We start from the raw sequence: 25,838 nt of genomic DNA on the forward strand, positions 1-25,838 counted from the left end.
ATGTCGCCGCCTGCAGTGCCCTGTGACCAGCACGAGGCTGAGGATGGTGCAGGTTGCGAGGCCATCGGATACCAGGGCGGGTGCAGGATGCATCCCCTGTACCGCTCCGGGTGCAGCAGCACGGGCAGGCTGCAGTGCTGGAGGGGGGTCAGGGCTCCAGTGCTGGTGCAACTGTGCTCCAGCTGTGTCCCTGGGAGTCAATCAGAGCTCCTGGAAGTGCCCGTGGTCTCAGTGCTTCAGCCCCTGTCCTTGGCTGTTCTTTCCCTTCGTGCTAGTAGGGAGTCGGTGAAACCAGCACCAACATAACCAGTTTAGAATGGGCAAAAGCAGAGCCTTTTTTTTGCCTCCAGCCGCATTCTGAGCTGCAGATGAGAAGTGTGATTTGTTTTCATGATTTTCTAGCAATTTCTGGTGTGTTCCCACGACTCCAGCTGCCGGGACAGCCGGGGAAGCAGCTGGCTGGGCGAGCTGGCATCGCCGGGCACTCCTCGCTCCTCGTGGCTGGCCCACGCCTGCCCAAATAAAAGCTGGGGAGAGCACGGAGCTTACAGGCTGCTGCTGGAGGTGCAGAGAGTGCTTTAGCAAGCTGGCATGAACTAAAATTAGAGGCAGGCTCCCTGCTGGGAAAGCTGCTCGCAGGGTGCTGTGTGCCCCATTTCCTCAGCAGCGCCTTGCTGCTGGAGAGGCTGATGGCACAGCATTTTCCATGGATAGAGGGGCACCAGCGTTGGGTCGGGGCGGCTGGCACTGGGTGGGCTGTGGAGACCCCCCGCACGCATGTTTTTGGAGAGTGGAGAGTAAACACTGTCATTCTGCATTACGTCCCAGCTCGCTGCCACACAGGCGCTGCCGACGCTGCCTTGCACCCACCCTGCCGGCAACCTGAGCCCGGAGCAGGCGCCGGCCAAACCCGAGCGGCTTCGCCAACCGCACGCTGTGGAGCAGCTCCTTTGAATAAGGAATTGTTGCGTAACCTCTAACGAGCCTCCTCTCCGGTTTGCAGCCACTTGCCTTTCTCCCCTCTTTATTAAGCTGGCGCACAATTCCCGCTGGGTTTGCTTTCCAAGGAGGGCGGCTGAGTGGACAACGGGGCTGGGGCTGCTGCTCACCATGTCGTCTGCCCCGGTTTTGAGTGTTTTTTTAACGCTGGGTCAGTGGTGGGGCTGGGGACAGGGAATCTGAGAATGCGCCCAAGGGATCATGAGCATCACTGCTGCCCTGGGTGCGGGATGAGGCGGCTGCTGCTTCAGCCGGCCTGAGCTGCTCCTCACGCATTAAAGATACGCAGAGGTGCTGCTGCCTGGAAGGAGGAAAAAGCTGAAATATTTTTCTTGGAGAGAGGAGGGAACCAGGACGGGAGGGCAGGGAGGCACTGCAGCGTGCCGGCAGCAGCCGGAGGGGATGGCTTCTCTCTGCCGTCACCCCCAGGGCTGGGCATGGTCCTGTTGGCTCGAGCTCGCTCTTGCTGACACACACCATTGGCAGCAGCCGCCTGAACTGGTTATGCTGCGGGGAAACCCGAGAGGCTTTGGCTTTGCTGGAAATGAAATAAGGAGAGGGCAGGGGGCCCCGTTGGCAGGGGGAGGGTCTGGCTTTCCTGCTTGGGGCTAAGGGAACAAAAGAGGAACCCGCAGTGACATTTCAAGTGTTGCACAACCTGGCACAATTGACAGTGGGTTGGTTTTCTCATGGCCTTCTTCTTCCCTAGCCGTAGCTCTCCCCTTCCTCCCTAGGGGAGCAGCTGGTGCTGGAAGCTCCTCCTGGATGATGGCTCCAGGGAGGATGTGCCTTATGAGTCCCTTTGCCACCCAGGGAGGGGAAGACGTGTAATGGAAACTCCTGACAAGGAGGCTGATGTTCCTGCTGTGCCTCCTGGGGGTTACAGAGGGACAGTGCTGATCCCCATGGGGTGCTTGCTCCTGCCTGGAGGTGGTAGCGGGGAGAAGGGGACATCCCTGGGGTGGTCTCTTTGGGATTGAGCCAGCCCTGTCGTCCTGTTTCTGTGGGTGGATATTGGGTGGCTCTGTGTCCCCCATCCTGCTGTCATGGTCCTCCCAAAGGTCCCTGCAGCTCAGCTGGGGGAGCCCCATGAAAGCAGCCCTGCAGTGGGTGGCTGGTCCTGCTGGAATGCCTCCCTGCATACAAGCAGCATAAGGGGTTGGGATCTCATGGCATCCAGCTCTGCATTGGCAGATCCTGGGGACTTGGGATTACAGGGGGCTCAGGAAGTCCTGAAGTCTGTCCTATCCCCATCAGCAATGCGAGAATTGCAGGGAGAGTGTAATTCCAAACCAGTGAAGTGGAATGAGTTTTTTGAAACTGGCAGCTCTCTGTCTTTTCTCCCACCACTCACAACCTTTCTCTTGCTCACACAGACAAATTTTGTATTTTACTTCTTAAAATACATATACATGTGTATAAATACTGTATCTTGGCAGCTGCTGTTCCTCAGCACCTGCTATTTCCCCGGGAAAATGGGGATTTGGTAATGGTACAGCCTCCCTAGTCCCTGGGGCCTTGTAAACCTGGCAGTTGTTTATGGCACCAAGCGGCAGCATTCTCGCTGCTGCTCTCCACCTCTGAGCATCTCCCTGGCTGGACCCTGCTATGGAGGGATGAGCTCTTCAGGGGTCACCTTCTCCTGCTCCCAACTTGGAGTTTGCTGGGGGCTCTTTGTGGCAGTTGGGTTGTTTGAAGATGCAGGGCAGAGCTGGTCCTGGCTCAGTCCTGGAGCATCCCCTTCTGGAGTTTACCCCAGTATGTCCCTGAGAATGGAGCTGCTGCTTTGCATTTAGATTTTAATGACTTGCTGGTTTCTAATAAAAATAACCAGGGTGGACTCATGGTCTGTCCATTGACTGACCAAGGGCACCACTCTGGGTTTCAGTAATGGTGGGGCAAAGGCGTTGCATGGCCCCTCACAGGGCTTTGCAGTTTGTCCCCACACCATCCATGTTCTGCCTTTTGCTTTGGCTTTGGGACACTCATCCTCGCACCTATGAAACTGAGGCAGCCATGGCCACATGTCCCTTTGCTGCTGTGGTGGAGGCACAGATCCTCGTCTTCCTCTTCATCACTGCCGGAGTGAAAGGCTCATGGGGATGCTGGGCCCTGATGGGGATGCTGGGCCCTGATGGGGAAGCTCCTGCCCTTTACTCCCTGCTACTGCATTCCCATCATGGCCCCACAGAGGGAAAACCTAGCCTGGGGGTGGCTGTGGGGTTTTATAACCCTGAGAATGAATCCCAGCACCATCCCTGCCTCTCTGGGGAGCAGAGTCACGTCACTGCTCAGGAAACCATTCCCTGGGAGCGACAGCTTGTTAAAGAGAGAAAGAAACCCAAGGGGGCTGGGTTGGTGTGGGGCTGGGAGTTGGGGTGCGGGAAGGCTGGTAGTGGATGTGCTTCTTGCATGCTCCCTGCTGCTCTCAACACATGCTTAAGGTGTGAGACTGTCTCACACTTTTTCCCCAGTTCAGGTGTGGGACCACAGTGTTTTGGGGGGATTTCATTGCACGTGGGGGACAGTGAACCTACTCTGTACCTGCAGAGTCTTGGGCAGGCGCAGTCGCATTGTTCACTTGCATGTGGGGTGGCTCTGGTTTGAGGGACCCTGAAAAGTGATGAGCTGTGAGGTGATGGGCTGATCCAGGAGAGGATGGACTGTGTCGTGATGGGGAATGTGAGACCCAGATTCCACTTACTCCCCATGAACAAGGCTGGGGGTTAAGGTCTGCAGGGTACCTTGGGGGATATACAGTAAATCTGATTCTGGGTGTCACCAGTGGGCACAACCCCACTTTTGGGGGAGCAGAGACAGGCAGTGGGACAGCAGGTATGGCCCCGGGGGCTGAGTGCAGGGGCAGAGTTCTCCGCCCACCCTGGCCATCCCTTCACTGACACTACACTGCCAGTGATCCAAACTAGCTGTGCCCTTAGCTGTCACCCATCATGAGAACATGTGTGTGGTCCCCAGCACTTGCCACATCTTCTGGCATGACATCCCAGCCTCTGTTGTTCCCCACTCGCTCCATCACCAGGGTGAAAAGTGCGCAAATACGGGCCCTGCCTAGAAGCATCTATCGGCAAATGCCTCATCTGGGTCCCTGTCCCCCGCTGGGGTCCCTGGCTCTTGCCCAGTCCCTGCTGCAAGCTCAGCACCTCCTCAGGAGAAGGAAAACCAGGCGAATAATTCACCCTGAATTATTCAGCTCGCTAATTTATTAGCTGGACAGACGTCACTGCATTCCTTCCCTGGGCTGCCCACCAGCAGATCCCAACCTTCTGAAAGCGGAGAGCATTCCTTCCCCTGCCGTTTCCGCTGGCTCGCTCTGTTTATTTGCAAATGGCCCATTTGCGTGTGTTACTTGGATCCCTCTGATTGCGCCTGCCTTTGATTTGGGCACGTAGCTCGCTCCGGGGGTGGCTGACCCCCGGCAGGGTGGGATGCTGCTCTGAGAACCGGGGCTTTGCCATGAGCAGCTGCAGTCTTTTTTAATTCATCATTTGTTTTCTGCAGCCGATCCCTGATTTTTCTCACCGCTGCTGCTCCCGCAGATGGGAGGATCCCGTGGGAAGCAAGGGAAGAGCAGACAGAAGTGGAAGAAGGGAAGAATGGAGTACCGGCTTCTGTCTGGCTCTCCCTGCCTGGTTTGCGTAGTGGTTGCTGCTCTCCTGTTCTCAGTGCTGTGGGATGGGGCAGGCAGTGCTGGAGCTGCGCTTTTCCAGACTGAGTGCTCTACAAACCTCCCTCTTGGTCTGGCTGTGCCCTCTTGGTCCGGCTGTGCTGTGCTGGGGTGCAAACCACCCCAGGCACCCCATTGTTGATTCCTTTTCTAGGACTTGAGTTCAGGTCCATCCTCTCCAGGGCCTGTAGGATGTGCTCAAGTGACTTCCCAGAGAAAGATCAAGGCTAGCTGGGGTCCTGTTCTGCTTTGCCCCACTTGGGTACAATATCTGGGAAGTGCACACGTTCTGGACCTGTTCTCTGAGTTATCTTGGGCTTCATTGCAGGGCAGAGTCCCTGATGCAAATCTGGTGTTCAAGGCAGGGGGTGCAGGCTGAGCAGGGGGTCCAGCAGAAGCAATAACCCAGGAGGATGCTGCATCCCAGCCCTCGGGTTTGAGGCCATCTTTAAAAATCCCTGCTCAGAGCACAGGTGTCTGTAGAGAGGAGCAGCCTCTTCCACCCCGTGGGAAGTACAAGCCGTCCTCACACCTCCAAAGGCATCCCTGGGAACAGAGTGTGGAAGGAAAAGGTGCCAGAGGCAGGGAAAACCCCCATGAAAGCTGGGAGGGAAGCAGCCAAGCTGCTTCCTGAGCCCTGGCACGGGGCACTCACCTTGTGGCAGGGAAGGAAGGGCTGGAAGAGGATGGGATCACTGAGGGGGTTGTTATCCAACAGCACCTCATCTGACTCACATCTTCCAGGTGCAAGAAAACATCTGGAAGGAATGGGAGGTTGTTCCCCCTGCCAGGATGACTCTGGGATATGCATCTGGGATTGGCAGTGGGAGTCTGTCCTCCACAAGCATTTCTCTGGAAGCTCTTAGCATTAGCCATCACCCTGGTGCAAAGAGGAGGTGCAGGGCAGAGACCTTGGTCCCTGTGGGGTTTTAGGGCAGGTGTTCATGGGCAGAGGGTCCTCGTGTGGCTGTGCTGGGCTTTGGCAAGTGAATGGCAATGGCTCTAATTGTGCCTGAATTCCTCTGATCCACAAGTGAAATCTGCAAAAATACAGAAAATAAACAGCTTGGGGCCGAAATTCCCAGCTCTTTAGGGAACCTTCCACTAGGAAAAGTTTCTGAGCTGCTAACAAAAGGTCTGCCTCTCCTCCAGCCTGCCTGTGTGAGGACCCCCTGGACTGGGAGGGATGCAGCCACAGTGCCATGGGGACTGTGCTGAGAGCTGGACTGACTTAATGCCTTGGAGCAGCTTGAATATTTTCTTCTTGTTGTTGGATTTTTGTTGTTGTTGTTATTTTGGTTTGCTGTGCTTTTGGGTTTTTTTTTGGTTTTTTTTTTTTTTTTTGTTTGGTTTGGTTTTTTTGTTTGTTTTTGTTTTTGTTGGTTTTTTTTCTTTTTTATTATTCCTTTGCTGTTTGTGTCTGCCAAACAGGGAGGTTTTAATCTCCTTCTTGCAGACCGTGAGAACAATTGCCAGGATGCTGGAGTGACCTTTGCTGCACAAATAGGAAAGATGGCAGTGGGAACCAGGCCCCCATTGCAGCCTCCCTGGCCTGTCCTGCCCTGGGCAGCTCTGCTCACCCCCAGCTGCAGGTGCTGGAGGGGGAAGAGGGTCTGGCAAAGAGATGAGCAGCCCTTGCCTATCCCTCCCTGCATGCTGGCAGGGTCTGAGAAAGATTCTGTCCCCTAAGTGTGTCCCCTGTCCCCACCCCTGAAGTGGGTGGGGCTGTCCCCAAGGGTGAGCATCTCTCGTGCTCCCCCCATCCTCCCTTCTCACTGGTCTGGTGCCCAGTCCCTGGGTCACACTGACCCTGAGGAGCTCTGGTCAAGGCTGTGACAGTGACATGGAGACCTGCGAATCTCTGGGGCTTTACTGCACCCAAACTGTTCCATGTCAGCTCCATCCCCAGGGAGCTGGGTGGCTGACTGGGTGCTGGACCTCAAAAGGTGGTAAATTTGGAGGAGAAAAACCAAGTTGTGCACATGAGTGCATCAAGAGATTTTTGGGATGCTCTCCATGGGAGAAGCCTGACTTTCCTGGGAAACATCCCCTCACTGGACCCACTCTCCCACCCACCCACAGATAATTCTCAGTGACACCTTCCCCTCCTGCTAGAGATGGTCTCAGCTCCTCCTGACCCTGCAGCTCTATGGGGCAGCTCTGGTTCCCTTGGCCTCTCCCTGCAGGTCAGGCCTTTCTCTGGCTCTCCTCCAAGTCTTTGGATCAGCTCTTGGAAAACTAAAGCCATAAAGTTTGCCCCAGCTGGAGTAGGAACCCGCAGTGGCTGGCCTGGGAGGCAAGCACTGGACCCGGTGGTTATTTATAATGCAGCAGTGAAGTTAAAAATAACAGAAATTTGAGCTCAGGAAGTTGTTTTGGAGGATAAGAAACTTTTACTTTGGTATTCAGATGCCAGGTCTAGTGCTGGCCATCCTCTGTCCCTGATGTCCCCATGCTGTGTCCCTTGGGGGTCTGCAGTCCCTTCCTTCTTCTCAATGCATTGAGTCCTGTTTTGTGTCTTCAGGAATCATTTCTATTCCCAAAGAGAGTGGAGACATCGTGGGAAACCCCAAAACTGTGCTGTGCCAAGTGCAGGGGTGAGCTGACTGGGGCGTTCTGCTCAGGGGTCCTGGTGGCTCTGGGGAGGGGACAGTGTGTGGTCGCAGTTCCTGTACATCCCCCCTGGTCATGGTTATTGTCACTCCAGCTGTTTATTACCCTGGGGTCAGAGGGGCTCCCACCCCCTGCTCCCAACCTCTCCACTGCCAGCCAGGCACATCTTGAGCCACTGGCTGCCCCATTCCTGGCAGTTGGAGCCCTTTCAAAGCCTTCCTGAGGGTCTTCTCTGGCATTCCCAGCTTCTCTCACTGCCAGTCATGGGTAGAATGCAGGCTGGGAGTCAGATACTCCCCTTCATGTTCGTGGCATCCTTGCAAGGGAGAGCCAAAGGATTTTGCCACCTAAAGCCTGAAGCCGGTTGGTGTCCCCCGTGACACAGTGTCCCCTGTGACCCCCCTTCCAGCCCACTGCTGGCCAAGACACTGAACCTTCCCAAACCCCTGTGCAGGCACGTTTCTTGGCATTGATGTTTTATTTTGCTTCAGCTCAAACCTTTTCCCTGTTGACACAGTGCCAGTTTTGCTCCAGATTTCTGGGCTGAGCAGGGGTGACCTTTCCTGTGTTTGCTGTCTGGGCTTAGGATCCATCTGTGCTCTGCAGCCCAGTGAGGCAGTGGGCAATGGGGAGCACCCGGCAGGAGTAGTTCCCTGGCAGGTGCAGTGCCACTTCCCCCTTTTCATGTCCATCCTCCTGGTCTTGGGCCTATCTCCTTGGACCCAACTGTGTCTTGTTTTCCTGATGCAGAGCTGTGTGGGGAGCCAGGCTCCCCCTGTACCTGTGCCTCAGAGCCAGGCAGTATGTCCCCAGCCAGGCTCCCTATAAGGGGTGAATTTCCCAGTGAAGGACTAGATGTAAAGCGCTGATCTATCCCATCTCTGCATCACTACCAGCAATACAACCCTCTATTAGCGGGGGAAAAATTCCCCTCTTCTGCAGGAGGGAACTTCAAAGGTTAATGCCAGGATCACATCCTCTGCACGAGGGTGCCTGTCCCCAGCCTTGGAACCCAGGGTATAAGGGTACACTCAGTCCTGCCCACCTGAGTGGGGAGAGTATCCTCTCACTGGCCTGGGACCCACCACAGGTTGTTCCATCAGGGTGCACATTTTGGGGAGTGGAGCCAGCGGCCACACAGCCACTTTGGCAGCATTTCTAGCTGAGCAGAACAAGGCAGGGATGGAAACTGGAGATGAGCTGGAGGCTCCATTTGTGACAGCAGCTCCTGTGGGATTCATGTGGACTTGCCTGTCTGGTTCTGGATAGCAAAAGCAATGTGTTAAACCCTGTGGGGGCTATCCCAGAGCATCACCAGCCCCTTTCTTCCCACTAAGTCCAAACAGCACATGAGGCCAAACTTTGCTATTTGTGATTTGTGAGGAAGAGAACTCGCTAATGTTACTTTTTGGCAAAGTCTTGCTGAGAACTCCTTGAGGGTGAAATGAAACGGGGTCACAGAAGGGTTTAATTCGGTACATTGTCCTTCAAGGGAAGGAAAAGTCAGACAAGAAGTTTTAAACATTTTGTAAAAATATCCACATGTGCTCAGTGCAAAACTCACCGTCTTTACCTAATTTAGAAAATGACTTTATATGGAGAAAGATTTAACACTGCTCCATGGAGGAGAAGAATAATGAATACGTCTGCACCAAATCGTGCTGTCATCTGAAGATCTCCAAGTGCTTTCGAAAGGGTTGGAGAGAAATAATTGTTCTTCTCTTCCCTGGTTTTAGAAATTGAGGCATGGGATGAGAAAGCCTGAAAAGTGCAACTTTCCTGACTAATTTTAGCTATTTGAAGTCCAGATCTAAGTACCTAAATAAATGACCTGATTTTAATAGACAGCTGGTCAAGTCTCCAGGGTGAAACCTGGAATGAGTCAGGCTCCAAAGGTCTGCAAAGGGGGCCTGGGTCTGGAAAGGGAGCCTCCTTCCCTTAATTTGACACTGTCACCACAAGCCTTGCTCAGATAAAGGATAAGATGAAGCTAATGCGAAGGAATCTATCTGAATTTCTTTGAACTTAAGAGAAAAAAAGAAAATTTCTGTTTGGAGGAGCCTTGTTGTAGCCATGTGAGTTCAGATCCCTTGGTGTCTCTTGGGGACAGAGGCTGGATCCCTCTGGGTCTGGGAAACAAAAGCAACCCAGGCTTTCCAGCCCTGTTATCACACCCCAACCTCTGAAATTTATTTAGTAATACATAGTGCAGATAGTGAAGGAAAAGAAGGAAATGAGTGAAGGACCTGCACTATCCTGAGTAGCTGAACTGCTCCTGGTGTGGGGAATTACACAGACCATTTCCCACCTCCGCAGTGGTGGTGGGGCTGAGTCTGCTGGCCTCAGCTCCAATCCTGCTCCTGCTGCCCAAATATAACCCAAAATCCCTTGAAAGGAAAATGTGATCTCTCTTTCCCAGCTGAGCAGTCTGCTGGGTCCCCAGGGTCAATCTCACCAGGAATGAGCAGCAAAATTCTTGCCAAAGTGGAGCTTTGAATTAGGTGGGCTTAGCTGGGATCCTAAAGCTGAGCAAGTTGAACCTGAGGACACATGGGGGCTGGTGAGTTGTGCTGGAAAGTGCATTCTGTTCCCAAAATGCCTGTCCAAGCTGGGAAGATGCTTCCCACGGCTTGTCCTGGAGGGGCAGTGGAGATCTTTGGGGAGATGCTGGCTGGGTGGTGATGTGAGAAGAGGGCAAAATACCTGTCTTTGTGTTTTGCATCCTTGAACAGCCCTGAGCTCACTTGTGCACCTCTCTGTGCGCAAGACGAAATTATAATTTAATTATGTGTGTACAACACCAACTCATTCTTTGTGATCAAGGTCCTGTCTGATGAGTGAGAATTGTAATAAATATTTCCTGTGACCAAGGGCTGATGCATGGCCCCAGCACCTGCATCTTCTTCTCTGCATGCCACAGCTTGCTTTATTTTCATTCTGTCCTCCTGCTAAATCACCTCGCTCTGAAGAGGGATAGCTGGGCTGGTCATGTCCAGAACTGTCAGGTGCTCCTGAGACTCCTCCATCCCAAATCTGCATTGCCTCAGGATGGAGCTCACAGTGTGACAGGCAGGGCTTAAGTAAGAATCTGGCTCCTCTGGTCATTGCTGGTGCTGGCAGATTCCTGCCTGATTGCCCCTGCCAGAGCCCTGGGGACCCATGATGCAGGAATATTTTCCCTCAGCAGGAGCAAGGCATTGGGCACCCAGCAGCACTGGCATGGAAAAGGCACCGAGGCTTTGGCATTTTGCTTTCTACTTGCTGTCTGATGGCCCCATGCCTGATTTTTTGCTGCCTCCCCATTTTGTTGAGTCTGGACACGATCCTTTGTCCTGCAGGACCGTGGGCATTGCCAGCAGGGCTCCCTGGCTCTCTTGGTGCTCAGTGGGAAGCAACTCCACTTGCAGGTGGCTACTCTTGTGGGAAACCCACCTGTCTTTGCTTTCTTGTAATTTAGAGATATCTCCTGCTCAGAGTGCCTGAAATGCACCTCCTGGCCTGCTGGCACTGAGGGCAGGAGGAACTGTGGCTGTGACCCAGATGAGATGGGAAAGACCAGATCAGGGGAAAACTAATTAGGACATACAGAAGTCCCCTTGATCGGGACAGTAACCTCTAATCCGGCTCAGTTCTCCTTATTTACAGTTGCCGAGAGGGAAGGCAGGAGAAAAGCAGCCTGGCAAGATACACAGAGCTGATCTCCTTCCCCCCAGCTGCTTTGCTCTCACTAATGTATTTGCTGGCAGCGCTTGCTGTCCCCGGAGCATTTTGAGCTTGGTCAGAACAACTGTTCACAGCCAAAACAGAAGTGTCAGAGCAGGCACAGGACTGGGAATGGCTGGGAGTTGATTGGAGCCCCCAGCACCTCAATACAGGAAGCCTGTGGGGAAATGAAGTGCTGAGCCCTTCTGTGTCCCCTCCTCAGCTAGCAAAGATGGAGATGGAGCAGGGAAAACTTGTAGCCCCTGACTGCAGCAGGGTCCCTCAGCACCTACAGGGTGTTTGTGCTGCGGGAAGGGACTGGGCACTGGAGCAGTTCTCCCGGGCCATACTGCTTGAAAGTACTCCCTGAGAAGCCCCAGGGCTGTTTTTCTCTAGCTCAGGACTCAGTAAGATGAGTAGAGACATCTGAGAGCGCTGCCCTGTACCGGGACACGATGAAGGACAGAGTCCTGAGGGAATCGATTTGGTTGCACTTTGCAGTGTTGCAGAGGAGATCAAAATCTCCTCCAAAATCTCCTACACTGTAAAATGAGGCATTTGATACCCCAGGCTGCAAGCACATGCTTCTCTCCTGAGCTTCTCCGGACCTGAGCTGTGCTGGGACAGTGGCATTCCAGTGCCTGCTGTGGAATATTCCAGTATTTTTAGTACGGCCTGGTGCGGTCACTGCGCTTGTTACAGGCAAAAGCAATGAGAATTTTATGAGGTATAAATGTATTGTGCCTGAAAGCATCCATGTCCTGCTCAGCTCCATACATGCACATACTTCTTCTGCACATCCTGTCCTCAGCCAAAATGTCTTGTCTCCTTGCAGGCTCAGAGGGAAGATAAATATTAGCACTTCGAGATGCTCTGATCTGAGTTTCAGTCTGTGTTGCTGTTGTTGTGGTTAAAAAACACTTTTTCTGGCTGCAAAATTCATCAGGGTCCAGTCTCCAGGGTTCAGAGGAAAACCGGAGCAGCTGTTAATGAGGGAGCAGTAATATCTAGAGCTCATTTCAAAGCAATAATGGGATTAGAAAGGAGACAAACATACGTTGGTCCTGTGCTTGATGGTTTTATTTTCAGCTTTTTTGTTGCTTTTCACTTTATTGGTTGGAACATCCATTTTGCATTAGACAGCAGATGATGAGATCACACGGGATCACAAAGAGGTACCAGCAATGGGCTGAGATGGGGAAGTTTGAGCTTTCTTGGCCATTTCAGAGAGTTTTCACCACACAGAGCAGGAGTTAGAAGTGCACAGGGAGCAGGAGCGGACAATGAGGCTGTGATAGAGAGGGAGACAGGACAGCGAAGGGCAGGAGCTGGAGACTGCAGCCCCTTTAGTGAGGTTTGTAATATCTTATTAATGGAAGAGAAACTGCAATTTTTATTTTGTGGAAATTCTTTTCTTCCACATTAAATTTTAAAACACTTGCTCCCATTATAGTGTCCTGCCAGAGCATGCTGCTGGCTGGGAGGAGCTGCCCTTTGAAAGGTTTTGGGAGAGCCCACGTTTGTATCCAGGCTGGGGGAGCAGGGCAGGGGTGCAGGGTCCTTCCCTGGGGTTGTCACCCCAAACCCAACCCTCCTGTCACACCTGCTGGGCATCACCCAGAGTCTGGGGTGGGGGTGTGAAAGGTGCCAGGGGTGGGCTGTAGTGAGCTGCATGCCCTTGGTAGGTGCAGGGGCTCAAGGAGGGCTTGCCTACACCCAGAGCTCTTTTTAATTAACTCCATGTGCAGGGACATGTGGATCCTGGAACAGGAACAAGGCACCCTTATTCCCCAATAAGCTTGTCTGCACATGGAGTAAATCAATAGCAGCTCATCAGGAGCTGTGTGCTGGCTGGAGATGCCGCCTAAGGATGAGTCACATGCAGAGAAGGGGGCAATATAAAAAGAAAAGGGAAAAGAAATCTGAGGTTTGAGTCCAGACCTGGACTTAGGAATGCCTATTGTGTTGCTGGTGTGCCAAACCAAAGGGCTAGCTTTGTACTGTGTTCTCTCCCCTGCCTGCTAATCCTTGTGGGTGGTTGGTACAGAATTTTTCACCTTGATCCCATGATTATATGCTGGGCAGTGAGTGCCTGAATATGAGGACTCTTTGTGACTTTTAGCTGGCTATGGGTTAGTCCCACTGAGCTCCAAAGCAAGTGGTGCTGGCCTTGGGCTCCCAGTGAGAAGGCAATTGAATGGGCTGGGACTGAACAGCTCCAAGGATATTTTGAAATGCCGTAGGTCGTCCCTGTTGCTTTTCCTAAGCCAAAGTGAGCGAGGCTCGGATGATGTGCCGGAGATTGGGAACCTGGGGAGTTGTGTACATTTTTCATGAAGCTTTTTGGGAGATAAAAAGCATTAGAAATCATTTGGTTTAAGGTTCCTGAAGTGACCAAATGCCTTGAGTGAGGCTTATCCAGAGCAGCCTGAGGCTGCTCCAGGACACAGAAGTGTGCAGGGCAAGATCCAGCTGCAGAAGTAGGGTCTAGTAAAGGTTTTGGAAAGGAAAGAATGAATTGCTTCTTACTGGGGGCTGAGTGCCAATTACGTTTCTCACCTCTGTCCCAGCCCAGCAGTTGCTGATGGTGAGGGTCAGGACATCTGCACCAAAGGTGCTCAGTCCCCCTTGGCAGGATAAAGATCCCCAAAGTGACAATTTCCACCCAAATGTTCTCAAACCAATCTTGCTCCCAGTTTTCTCAGTAAAGATGAGCTCTGCAAGGGATGTGGAAATGGAACCTTTGCAGCTGCCAGGGTCTCTCTGCCTGATTTCTCTCCAACATCAAGAAGCTCCCAGGGTAGTGGGCACCCAGAAGGTGCCAGGGGTTATTCTGCAGGAATGAATGAATGGAATAAATCCATTTCAAATGCCAGGTTTTGACAGAGGTGACAGGCTTTAGGAGGTGGCAGTGGCTCAGTCCCTGCTCTCCCTTTGTAGAGGTTTGACTCTCACACCACACTGTTGGGGCTGCCAGCACAGGAGGAGCCATTGGGGTTGGAGCTGGTCCCTGGCTGCTGCCAGAGCCCTTTCAAGACATTACAGATCATGTTCCATCCTCTCGCTGAGCTCCCTGGCTATTGTTAGCTGCTGTTGAAACCTGACACTAATCAAAGAGGGTATTTTGTGTTTAATAAATTCCTGCTTGAGTCATGCCAGCAGGAGGGCACTGGCCAGATACCTGCCAGTGTCACTGCAGGGTGGCAGCACTGGTATAGTTCTCTCTTAGAGTCTCCTGCACCCCTCAGCCCTGTGGGTGCTACCCCACAGGGGTGCATATCCCTGCACCATGGCAAGCTTGTCTACCTGATCCTTGGAAAGAAAAGTCCCCTCCCTGTGGCAGCAGCACCTTAGAATACCCAGAGGGATCTTCAAATGCTGGGAGCAGGCTGAGCATCCCTAGTGCCATGTCCCATCTTGCCCCCTTTCCTGCCACCCCAGGCAGCCAGCCCTGTGCTCACCCTGCTCCCTGGCTGTCCCCACTTCCCATCTTTGCAAGGACACACCAACATGCTGTCAGGAAGCTGAAAGCATCAAACTGCTGCAAGGCCTCAAACCCCCAGGAAGCTCTGGAGCACTGCCTGCGTCTTGAGTGCTGGGAAGGGGGGAAGCTGCCCCCACTGCCAGCCAGGCTTCATCCTTCTCCTTCGCTTTCCTTGCCTGGAGGGGAGGCTGGACTGGTCTGCTTCCCCTGGGAATACCAGAATCACACTTGGACCACCACTAGCAGCAAGCAGGGTGCTGGGAGGGAATTGCAGGAGTAGAGGACATGGCTGACTCTGTTTCCCTCTCTAGCAGCTGTCCTTGCTTGGGCAGAGGAAACCAGGGGCAGTGCCATTCCTGCAAGCAGATTCCATAGGATGTACCTTAACTTTTGCAAAATAGCCGCTTTTGTAATCTTTTCTAAGACTTCAGATATTTCATCTAACATCCATCACGCAAACCCTGCAGGGGAGCCTCTGCTGCCTTTTGTACACCTTCCCTCCACATCTACTTTTGTTTTTTGGGCAATGGCGTGTGGCATGTATAGTACATCACATCTGAGTGTAGGCCAAGGTTTGGGGTGGAGCATGTGGGGTGAATCCTGCTTTTAAGCTGGTCTTGCCCTATTTGCCTTGGCTACAGCTGTGTGAGTGTGCGAGACTGGGAGGTGTTTTGGGGTGGCATTCCCTGTGTCCACACAAGTGCTACAGCAGAGCTTGGCTCCCGTACTGAGCACCATCCCAACCTTATTCTCCTGCTTCTTCCTTCCTCTACCACCTCTCTCCTTCTTCTCTGCAAGCAAGATGCTAATCCATGAGTTCCTGCCATGGATTTGCCTGCAGTTAGACCAAACACCCAACTCTGCTGAGCCCCTGCTCCAGCTCCTGCTGCCCACAGTGGCTCAGCCTGGGGAGAGCAGCTTCCTGCTCCTGGTCATTCCACATAAGCTTGGGATGGATTTTAGTCACTGTGGGATTTTGACATGCTGTCAGGATTTCTCCATTCCTGCAGACAAGTGTTCCTTGTAGACACCTCAAAAACTGAGTCAGGTGCACCAACCTCTCCCAGTGAAGTCATGGACTGGCTGCAGCCTCTTCTATGCAGGGAAAAAGGCAGGGACTGTGGGCTGGGGTAGCCTTCACCTCCACTTCCCCACCTGCAGAATTCCCTCCTTGCTGCTCATCTCCATTGTGAAAGCTCTGTGTTGCTTTCACTGGAAACAGCTATTTTTCTTATTTTTATTGATCGTAGACTTCAAAACCCAAAGGGTGTAAGATGGTTCCAGTCTAATTAGTATTTAACCTGCAACAAAATATTGTATTTTACATTGATTTTTTTTTTTTTTTTAGAAAGGAAACATTGGTTCAGTTTCTAAATGAAACACTTTAGCAGGCCATTTGGAAAATCATCATCATGTTCAGACTTTGTAAACATAATTTCTTCAATATTCTTTTTCCCCCAACTTGCAGCCAGGTAAGAAAACATACACAAAAATTAGTGGGTGGTTTGAGTCGCCCCAAAGCTGTATTTCTCCGGCAACACTCTGAATGGAAAGTTGTACCCGGCACTGGCTAATGCCAACCAGTAAGTAAGAAGGGCTTGGTTCTCCCCTGGTCATGCACAGCTCCCAGAGCAAGGTTTCCTCAAAGGAAGCTCTCCCTCAGTGACCCTTCCAATCACAGCAAGTCAGGCCTTGCCCTCAGAAACTCCTGGGGACCCCCCAGGCCAGTGTCCCCAGGTGAGGGCTGCAGTGAAGGGGAAAGGAGAAGGTGTGGGGACGTGGGGACATGGGGTCTGTGTCCCCCAGCTCTGCTTTAAGCCATTTGGACCCTTCAGAAGTGATAAGGGGCCCTCCATCCCTTCTGCCCTGGCTTGTTCCATAGGCTTAAAATGATTCTGGGTTTGTCCTTGGATTTGTCCTCTGAGCTTTTTGTAAGGCTTGGCCAGGTTTCCTTAGGTACTTTGAGCTTGTACCCTTTTGCAATCAAAATACTGTGCTGGGGACATGGAGGGCACAGCTGCAGCAGATGTGGCCAAGAGCTGGATGCTTTTGGCTCCTCTTGGAGCCACTGCAGCCAGGGCTCTGCCTGTCTGTCTCTTGTCTCACTTTTTCCTCCCTGAAGCCAATTTGGGGAGTGCAAATGGACAAACCCCAAACCCTGAGCTTCTCTAAGGGTCTTGGAAGATGTTTACCTCAGTGCAGTGGACACGTTTCTCTGCTTGGTGAAAGAGGGTGGGTAGAAGGTGCTGTGGAATGTCCTCATTCCTATTTGCCTTTTGGGACTTCTTCGTGATGACTCTGTGGGTCTGGGAGTGTGGGATTTTCTGGTGAGGGCTGTGCTGTGCTTCAGATGCTCTGCCTCTCTAGGAGAGTTCCCTCCCAGGATCCTGCCCTGTGCCATGATTTCCCTGTCTGTCACAGTCTGCACATGAGCATCCCTTGCCCAGTGTCTCTGGATGAATGGGAATGGGCTGAGTGGAAGGCCAGGGCAGGGTAGAAACAGGTCATATGTCTGGGATGGAAATGGGATTGTTTGCTCACCAAGAGCTCTTCCTCTGAAGTTTCCCCTGGCCCTCAGTCAGCAGAGGGAATTCCCTTTCCCTCTGCCCAAGATCCAGCTGGGATTGCTGCAGGAAACATGCAGACTAGCTGTAATTGCTGTCTCTCCCCATGTTCACCAGGTTTTGTGGTCCTCACTCGGTGCCATCCTGCCTTCCACTTGTCTGGGTGATTAGGGATGTGCTGGATTAATCAGCAGAGGTGGTGGTGATCCTGCAGACCTGTCCCATCTCCTGCACTGCCCCAATGACATTCTCTGCCCTGGATGAATCTTTCATGCACTTACTTTGTGTATATTTAATAGGCTTGGATTTGGTTTCAGTTCATGTGGGAGTTTGGGGGCTCAGAGGGCTGTATCCTTCAGTGGGATGTGGCTGGGGCGGGAGACTGGTCCCCAGGGGAGAGGTCTGTGGAGGGAGGCAGAGAGCCTGTTTCACCTGTGACAAGCAGGGTGCTAATCTTCACAGGGAATACTTTGGCTTCACAAGGAATATTTTGGCTCTGCAGGTGTGGGCACAGAGTTTTCCTGGCCAAAGAGGGTTAACCCGGTGTTGGTGGGAGCAGACAGTGAGCTTGTAAGGGATGGTAAGGGCAGAGGAGCTGCCAGGACAATTAGCACAGGCTTGTTCTCCCCAGCACGTCCCTGGGATGTAATCAGCCCGTCAGTTCTCTGGCTTTATTAATACATTGATATTTGGAGGCCTTGGCTCTGTGCAGTGTGGTGCCTGCCAGCCAAGCCTCTGCGGGAAGTGGGGGTTCGAGGTGGCATGTCTCTGGGCATGGCAATGCCTCATTTTGGAACCCTTTCAGGCTTCTTCCTTGGGGACTGATGGCAGAGGAGGAGGAGGGGGAGGAGGAGGAGGAGAGACATTCCCTCCATCTGTGCACTGCCCTAGGAAGGGATTTAAATCACAGGTTTGCAAAAAAGAGGAAATGTGCCTGATTTTCCCAGGCTTTGAAGCCTGCAGAAGTCTCCTGACAATGATCCCCTTCCAGCTTCAGGCAGGTCTGGCTCAGAGGGGATCTTCCCTGGCCATGGAGCCAGGCACTGTCAGCTAGGGCCTCCATCCTGGGGCTGGGCAGCAGCAAGGATCAGGCTGTGCTCCTGCAGCTCCCAGTGAGTGCAGGCAGGAGAGTTTCTGTTCCCAGGGTCGGTACCCTGGATCTCCTCTACCCTCTGTGCCAGCAGCAGAGAGTGAGAGATGCTCTTGAAGGAAATACATCAATATTAAAATATAAATAATAAACATAGATTAGAAATTCATATATATGCTTAGGACTAGTTTTGTCCTCATCCATCTTTCCATGAGTCTGGGAACTCCTCTTCCCTGTCCTGTCATTCTTTCCCCCTCCAGTGTGAACTTGTCTGACGACCACAACCTCCTTGGCGTGGCAGCCCTGATGCCACATGTGTGGCCATGCAGAGCCATCCCTTCAATTCCTTCATTTCACCAACTGTTACATAAATCTGCTTTTATACTGAACTTGTGGACGTCACTGGAGCTCTGTCCATACCCATAACATCACTGTTTCCATGGGAACCAGCATACTTCCAAGGGGGAAAAAGTAGAAGGAGACTAAAAAAGGACAAAGAAGGAACAAAATAAGATGAATATGTGACATATCCCAACTATGTGTTGGTGTAGGATGTTACAAAGATTTCACTGCAACTTGTTTAGGCAGCCTTGCATAACAGTTTTTGTCTTGAGTGTAGCAGCAAGCAGAGTCACGGATGGCAGAAACTTAATAGTATCCCAAATATCCGGGGTCCCTTAGTGAGGAAGAGCTGTCTCTGGCAGCTCTGCATAAGGTGCTGCTCTGTGTAAGCAGCAGGGGAAGATGCATCTGTGTGTAAGCAGCAGGGGACGTGCTGCAGCATTTCCCTGGGTTTCCATGGGTTTTCCTCTCTCCTGGAGTGTGGCTGGGGCTGTGCATTGTGAGGAGATGGCACTGCTGGGTGTTGTGGATGTGTCTTGGTACCACTGAACTTTAAGGGCAGGTGCTATTAAGGGACATTTACAGTGAGTGAGTTTAAATATATTTATCTGGGGGTTTAGTGTCCATCCACTGTGCACTTTATAAGGCATGGTGGGATAAAAGGTCTTAAATAAGTTATTGAGCCTCAGCAATGGCTTTGGCATATTGAGAGTATTTTAACTGGTAGCCCCTGACTCCCTGTGGAAGACCTGGCCATTAGGAAAGATTTTACTGTTCATGACAACATTGTTAATGCCATGTGTGAGTTACTGGGAGGGAACCCATCCCCTGGCTCTGTCACAGGAGGTGACGGCTGGTGCAGAGGCTGAGCTGGGAGCTGGGAGGGACGGGTCTGGGTAGAGGATGGGGACGTGCCCCATTCTGGTGGGATGAATGGGAGGAGTGCCTGTCCCTGAGCCACCCAAATGTTAGCTGAAGGTGCCAAACTGCTGGGAGAGGGAGTTTGGGGGGAAGTTGAAGCTTCTGTGGAGCTTGATTTGGGCAAGCAAGGCTTCACCTTCTTCTCTTCTGACCTTGTCTCCAGGAGATGCAGGGTAGTGGGAGTTGGATGGTGGCTTTGGCTGGTGAAAGAGCTGGTGAACTCCATGGGGCTTCCACCTGACCCATCCACTGAACCAGGGCTGGGGCCATGCACTGACCCTTTGCACCACTTCATTTTGGGCTGTTTTGGTCACTGCTCTTGGTGCTGAGGTAGGCATGAGGAGGAAGAAAGGACTGGGATGAGAAGCCAAAATAAATTTAGCCTAAAGTGCTCCTGCTTGACATATATATGATATGATATGATATGATATGATATGATATGATATGATATGATATTGTTTTACTAAAGCACCCATCCTTGCAGATGCTGGTCCCAGAGCCAGGCTGCCAGCAGCTGAGCCCTCCCAGCTCAGGAGTTAATTGCAACCGGCATGTAGGGCTTTTCTTAAAAGCTCCAGCTCCTGAAATTTGGCGATTATGCAAGTCACTCAGCTTGCAGGATTTTTTTATCTTCTTTTTTTTTTTCCTCTCTTTAAGCAATAAGATTTTAAACCCTTCTAGTTGCTGGAAAAAAAGCCCTTAGAGTAGAAATCTAAAAGGTTACCAGGAAACAATACTGAAACTGTAAGACAAATAAGAACCTCATCAGGGTTTCAATTTTATTTCTTTTTTTTTTTTACCAAACAACCTTTTCTATCACTCCCCATCCCCCCTAAATATGGCATCATTCTTTGCCTCATCACTCGGGTGGCTGAGCAGGGCTCCTCCATACTGCTGAGCAAATCCTACCTCTTCCTTCAGAGGTGGCTACATCTCACAGGCACAGGAGAGCATCTCTGCCTGCAGCTGACAGTGCTGATTCTAAGTCCTTGGGAGAAGAATGATAAGATGATTGCTCCCTGAAATCCCCCTTTTCCTCCACTTTTGGGCTTTACAGTCCCTTTTATGTGTCATGGAGCCACTGGGGACTCTGTAGTCTCACCAGGATGGGAGCAGAGTGCTGCCTTTCATGGCAGAGGGAAGCAGCCAGCAGTGCATCCCTTTGAACATCTGCAAGCTGAAATGAATTAGAGATGACATTTCCAAAAACACTGCCATGAATAATCACCCTGTTTTGGTTTCCCAGGTTTAATTGTGAGGCTGCATGAATTAAAAAAACCTCCTGTGTCTGTCTACATGGGAGGGAAAAGGTTCTGAAGAGCTGCAGAGCAGTGATGAGGCAGGGATGCTCCTGCCTAGCTTTTTCCCAGCTCAGAGACTGTGGATGGGGATATGCCAGGCTCAGTGGGGTCATGCCAGCTCCTGGCAGTGTGTCCTCAGCCTGCCAGCTGCAGTGACCTGGGATGGGAACACTCTCTGAGCAGTGAATTCAAGCAGTGCTTGAATTTTTAAACCCCTTTGTGCAGCCCCACTGGAGGAGCCTCATAGCTTTGCTTTCCAGGAATGCCCTGGCAATGGGACTTGCCTGGCACAAATCCCTGCAGACCGCAGGGCAGGAGGCAAGTGCTCCATCACATGTGTGCCATGAGCATGCCAGGGCTGCCGTGCCTGCAGTGGCTTTTCCATCCTGCCAGGGAAAAGCAGGCCTACTGCTGCTGTGGTGCTGTGATGCTGCAGGAAAGGCTGTAAACCCTGCAGCATCCTCCCTGCTTCAGCCTGAGCTTGTGTCCCTCAGAGGGACAGGTGGGAGCAGGCCTGGAAAAGCATCTGGGAGGGCAAAGCTGTAGGGTGGAGACCATGTTACAATGACACTGGGGGCAGATCCTTTCCAGTGCTTGGCTGCAGGTCAGGGAAGTGGATTCACTGGGTAGAGATATTTCAAGAGCACTCTGGCATTGCTGCGTCCACAGAGGTGGAAATACTTCCTGCAAATGCTAAAAGCAAAATACAGAGGCTGGACTTGCTTTGGAAGGAATGTGGTAGGAAAAAAAAAATCTAATTAAATATCCAGGACTGTGATGGGAATCCTATAACCTTTAACTGGGCATGACATGAAGAGCCTTTTCCTGTTGGCTTGGTGCAGTGAGAGGCAAAGCTAGGAAGGGGTTATTATTTCCATCTGTGAGGCAGATTAATTCTGAGAACTTTTAACTTCCCTTGCAAATGGCCTAAATTAATGTTTTAGGATTTTAGTCCTTGCCTTCTCCCACCCCCCCAAAGGCCAGGCCCTGGAAGTACCATTATGCTTCTGTCAAAGGGGCTATTTCTGGAATTGATGATATGAATGAAGCCTGAAACTCCACTCTCATTAACGTCTGCAGCTTATCCCGGTATCACTCCTAAGCTGGTGGGACTTGGTGACACTGCAGGGGAAGGCTGTCATTTCAACCCAATTTTCATATCACATTTGCACAAAAATTTCCAGGCCTTGCCAGCGCTTTCCACACATTTGTCAAATCCCAGCCACTGTCCCAGTGAGTGAGGGCTTCTCCTGGCACAGAAGCGATGGCTGTGGGTGCTGATGGGGGACTTGGTCCTGGATGTGATCGCTGTGTTGAAATGACGACTCCTTGCCCTAAAAAACAGAGAGCGAAGAGAGCCCAGTGTCACCTGCCTGGATCCAGGGGGTTTTATGCATTGCTTAATTTTGAGTTTCATTGTGTGGTACAAACCTGCAGCCCCTCATGCTGCAGGGCTGCCCCCTTGCCCACGGAACCCTGCTCCCATCACACTGCTTGTGCTTGGGGTGGGGGGGCGGAGGGCTGTCCCACCCCCCTTCCCAGCAATGGCAGCACATGTCCGTGGAGCTGCTACTTCGCTGGAGAGTGGGAAGAGGGGTCAGGAAGGGAGAGAGAGGGATGCAGGGAAGGAGGAGAAGGGGAATGGTGGGAGCTACCTGGGAATAGCAAAGCATCAAGGGAAGAAATAAACATTAATCCCATAGAAGAGTGTGTGTCCCTGTAGAGCGTCACTAAATGCTCCCCTTCGTACTCAGCTCAGTCAGTGGCACTTCCCCAGGGAAAGGGAACCCAATCTCTGGGGCACAGAGGTGTCTGCTCTCTTCAGCCCCAAGCCAAAGAATCCACCAGGACCAGTGCAAGTGCTCCACCTCCTTGGAAAGAGTCCAGGATGCAGCTGGACAGAGCATCTCATCTGGTTTCTGCTGCCCTTGGGCAACAGATGCTGATTTAATTCACTCACTAGTGAATTTGATCCAAACTTTTGCAACCAAATCATAGCAAGCATAATGCAATATCTTTCTCTTTTAATTATATTAGGCTGGGTAGTGTTGGCTAATTGAATCTGGGACTCTTGCCTCTTAATTACAAAAGGTCAGGTGCTGTGAATCGTGGGCAGGTGGCACTGGGACCACCGGTGGTGGGAAGGGGCTGAGGGCTCTTGCTCTGTGAAAGATGTCCTTTGGTAACAAGTGAGTGACTTCTGGACATTTTCCTTCTTTTTTTCTTTTGTTCTCTCTATCTTAGGAATTTTAAGTCAGATTACAACAGAATTGTTACTGCGAATTTCTGTGTGGCAGAAACAGGTTTTTTTTTTAGTTGAAAAGAACCTGTGAGGATTTTGGCTGCCTGCCTTGAGCACATTGATGGTAAAAATGTGGATTTTTAAGAATACGCTGGGATGAGCAAGTGACCCCTAAAAGTGGTGACTTCTGACACCCATTGGGTGGGGTGGATGGGGTGATCACCTGCTATGTGGTCATGAACCTCATTATTAATCCTTTTTCTTTTAAATATCAGCTCTGCTTGGTGGGAGGAGAGGGCAGGACTCTGAAGGCCAGCTCTGTTCCCAGTAAATATTTACCTCATGCAGTGAGGGCTGTGGGCTCAGCATGACACTGGGTGGTGGCAACGCCACCTCTGCCCCTGCTTTGAAGTAGTCTCCTCCTCACCTGAACTGCTGGCCAGGGACCAACACTGTCTCTGATGCTCCCCCAAAGCTGCTTTGCCCCTTCCCTGCCTGCCCTGCAGCAGTGAGAGGCATTCAAAAAAGCACCTTCTGCTTTTGCTAATTGAAGAGTTTCCCTTTGTCAGCCTCTTGCTCAAAGGAGGGTCGGTACAAAGCCATAGCCAGCAGCACTTTGTGTGCCTCTGAAAATCCCATTAGCAGAAGAAAGAGCTTGAATTTTCATTCAGCTGGAAAAAAAAAAGAGGGGGGGAAAAAATATCACCCCCCCCAACCTTCTGATGTATCAGCTGCACATTAACATACTGCCCTCGGCACTGCTGGGGTGCCTGTCCTGGGAATATTTAATCAGGTGAAGTGTTACATTGGACTGAAATGTATGTGCTTCAGGGAGAAATGTGCTGATAAGTGGTCTGCAGTTAAATTTGGGGTAAAAAAAATCCTCTGCCCTCAGCAAATAAACACCCCTCCCCCTCCCTGGGTCCCCCTCCCTCTCCAGCTGTTTTCCTGCCTGCAGATGTTTGTTCCTGCAAGACAAGTTGGGATGTGGGGAGGGCAACCCTGAGATGGGAGGACAGGATAGGATGGGGGGACCTTCACCGTAGCCATGGTGGGCAGCATGGGGGAGGCCATGGCTGTGCCAAGATGGGAGGTTCTGGCCCGGGGTAGCATGTCTTTGGGCAAGTAGGGGCTGCTGGCTGTACCATGGGGACCCTCTTGGGGTACAGATGTGGTGCTGGTCCCCAAATCTCCCTGCTGGGCACAGCTGGTGCCCTATGTGGGGCAGGTTGTGGCAATTTGGGGGGCTGGACTCTCCTGGCTTCCCTCCACTTGCAATCAGCCACCGGTACCAGTGCCAGCACTCTAATGAGTATTGAGGGGCATCTGAGCCATGATGCAGATTGTGGCATGCCAGGGAAGGACAGGGTCTTTGGTGCCATCCTGTGCTCTTCCATTTCATCCTTCGCTCATCCCTCTATGCCAGATATGAAGCTGTGGTGGGCTTGGCTCTGCTCAGCTGCCCTGGGTGAGCATTAGGGCTGTGCTGAGTCTTGCACAGGGAGGAGGTGAGATCAGAGGGGCTCCAAGCTGATGTCCACCATGGTTGTGTGCCCGTCTCTGCTTGCCCAGGAGTTTGTGGTCCCCAGCCAGCATCAGCAGCTGCTTACTGGGCCAAAAGCCCCCCCCAGCTGGGATGGAGTGTGTGGAGGAGATCCACATCCAGTGAAGGCTCTTGTCCACTGCCATGGAAGAATTTGAATGGATCTTTGACTGTCTGGGGACTTGTCCATCTGTCTCCGCAGGTTCTGACCCAACCAACCCAGCTGTGCTGGGACATCCTCACTTCCCTGCTGCATATCTTCACAGCCTATACAGGTGACATTCCTTCTGTCACCCCTTTGGGTCTTTTTTAATTCTTTATGTTCCCAAGGGCTTTGCAGCTCCTTGCTGGCAGAGCCCTGGACGTGGCTGGTTCTGCTGGGGAATCTTCCCAGGCCCCCAAGCTGGGGATTCTCTTCAGTAGCTGCCCCTTCTTCTGGCTGCTCTCCATGCCTGCCTCCACAGGACTATATTTAGGCTAAATATCCCAGCCCATAGCCCCACCCTGACAGTTGGAATGTCTATCCCAATATCCTGTAAACATTTCTCCCGATTAAAAGATCCAGATTGTCGACAACCAAACTGTGACTCAACCCCACGTGGTTTTCCAGGAATTCGCCCAGGATGGGTGGCGGGAGCTGCCAGCCCCAGGCCTGTGTGCCCGGTGGAGAGGCACCTGCTGATTCATCCTCACCTTCCGCTTCCCCAGGCAGATAACGCTACAGCACGGGCTCCTCAACACCACCCGCTGCTGTGTTGCAGTGAAAACTCTTGTCTGTCAAGGGCCATGCTTATTTTCCTGGAGCAGAGAAGCTGCTGCTGGCACTCAGGCAGGAGCATGGCCCTGCTGTCTGTGGGTCCTGGCAGTCGAGAGGGTGTTTTTCATGCTAGGCTGGAAGATAACCCCAGCACCACACTGAACCAGTGCCTGGATTTCCCATCTCTCTGCTCCTGGAAATGCCCCCAGAAGTATGCAGGAATTGGGTACCAGGTTTGAACCATCCCTATGGGGATGAGCTGCCGCAGCACACTCTGTTCTGCCCCAAAAGTGCATCCAACATCTGTCCCAGCAGCTCAGCTCTTTAAAAATTGCTTTGAGAGGCAGGAGGCAGGTAGGGATTGGGCTCTGCTGGCCCTCACTTAAAGGCTTTTAGGCTGTTCATTAATGGTTTTGGCAGTCTTGATTTGGATTGGGAATGAAAGTTTAAGCAGTGGCTTTGAGGAAAGACCCCTGGGATAAGCTGAGACATGGTTAATAGAAATTGTAATGTTAAAGTGCTTTTCTGTAAAACGCTAGGAGAGGAAATTAATGGTGTGGGGTTTTTTAGTTTTTTTCTAAAAGTTGATATTGCT

The 25,838-nt window shown here is 51.9% G+C and overlaps 1 protein-coding gene across 25 annotated transcripts in view; it reads left to right on the forward strand.

Annotated features, from left to right (window-relative positions):
- CACNA1G (calcium voltage-gated channel subunit alpha1 G) overlaps positions 1-25,838 on the forward strand; it is a 143,355-nt gene that overhangs the window by 19,245 nt on the left and 98,272 nt on the right. The window lies entirely within an intron of this gene.

Source organism: Agelaius tricolor, unplaced genomic scaffold, assembly GCF_023055355.1.
Source record: "Agelaius tricolor isolate 1412-34295 unplaced genomic scaffold, bAgeTri1.0.p SCAF_35, whole genome shotgun sequence".
Classification (NCBI taxonomy): Eukaryota; Metazoa; Chordata; class Aves; order Passeriformes; family Icteridae; genus Agelaius; species Agelaius tricolor.